We start from the raw sequence: 1488 nt of genomic DNA, 5'->3' as shown, positions 1-1488 counted from the left end.
CCCATACCCATACGTATTCTACGTGATACTGACGCGATTCAATCATTGTTGTTAGAAAGTATATTGCCTTTAGATTCGATTTCTGCCACTGGTGAGTATGTTGTGGCTCAGGATTTTGAGGGTGGCTGTGTTAATGTTCCTCTTCATAACATTTATTTAGCATCAGACCTAGTTTCGGGACCAGTTGTGGTTGTGGTAAGACCTACTCTGCCAATTAAGGGCGTATCATTGTTGTTGGGAAACGACTTGGCTGGAGGAAAAGTTGTTGCCGAACCTGAAATTACTGTTTTATCTAAGGATGATGATGTTGTTGAGGAGAATTTCGATGTGTTTACCTCATGTGCGGTGATTCGAGCTCAGGCTAAGAAATTAAGCCAAAAACAAATAATTGACATGAATTCAGGGGACGATATTACATATTTGTCTCAGACATTTTTTGGATCCGACAAGGATCTTGTGGATAATTGTCCTACTGATGATTCCTCGGTGAGGGATGTGATTTACCCAGTGAAGTTCCATTTACTAAAAGTAAACTGATCACTGAGCAAGAAAAAGATCTACAGATCTCTTCACTATTTAAATATGAACTCCCAAAAAGATGAACTGGAGAAATTTACAAATGGTTATTTTGTCAAAAATGGTGTGCTTATGAGGAAATGGAGACCACCAGATGTGCCAGCTTCAGAGGACTGGGCTAGTGTTTACCAAATCGCTCTGAAATATTGAAAGTTGCCCATGAACTCCCCATGGGAGGTCATTTAGGTGTCAACTAGACATGCGACAAAATGGACCACGTATCGAATCTGTGACATTCCGTGACTTAGGTCGACGTGATAACAACTACGTTACAAACACTTAAAGAGAAGTTGGGGAAAATGTTCTTACAGTGTTCATTCTTTAATCTTAATTTTAAATAATATTTTCTTTTAGGTATTCATTAATGAAGCATTAAAGAATGCTATCAATCACTAGAGTGGTGAAAGTAACAGCCGATCTTTTATTTTGCTTTCTAGAAAAAGAGAAATCTAAGACTGAAATATGTAATGATGCAATATAATTTAAGTTTGTTTGTTTTAGTGCAAATCTACATAAATGGGCTCTATCCACCGAGTGTATCGAAACCTTGTAGCATTGCGCTTAAAAACAAAAACCAGCTGAATATAACACATATTTTTAGTTTAACATCCAGTACTCTTTGAAATGATACCCATGAACTCTAATAACTTTATAATGAACATACAATACAAATGAAAGCTTTCTTCAGTTTAGAAACGAAATTATAAAAATTACTTAAATAAGTGCTTGTGGTGTAGTGGTCATCACATTCGCTTTACACGCGAAAGGTCCCAGGTTCAATCCCTGGCGGGCACAAAGTGTATTTTTAGATTAGCGTGTTCTGCTGTCTCAGAGTACAGACGTGTTTTTTTTTATCAGTTCTGATTTCATGTTTAGTTAGTGACTTACTCTTTTTTGTTTTATCGCGTTGTG

The 1488-nt window shown here is 36.8% G+C and overlaps 1 non-coding gene across 1 annotated transcript; it reads left to right on the top strand.

Annotated features, from left to right (window-relative positions):
• Nucleotides 1-1298: 1298 nt before the first annotated feature.
• Trnav-uac lies at nucleotides 1299-1371 on the top strand. The gene has a single exon. It is a non-coding gene; the product is annotated as a tRNA-Val (tRNA).
• Nucleotides 1372-1488: the final 117 nt, after the last annotated feature.

This window comes from Limulus polyphemus, unplaced genomic scaffold (assembly GCF_000517525.1).
Source record: "Limulus polyphemus unplaced genomic scaffold, Limulus_polyphemus-2.1.2 Scaffold11301, whole genome shotgun sequence".
NCBI lineage: Eukaryota > Metazoa > Arthropoda > Merostomata > Xiphosura > Limulidae > Limulus > Limulus polyphemus.
Note: the sequence above shows the minus strand (reverse complement) of the source record. Positions and strands in the feature narration are given on the sequence as shown.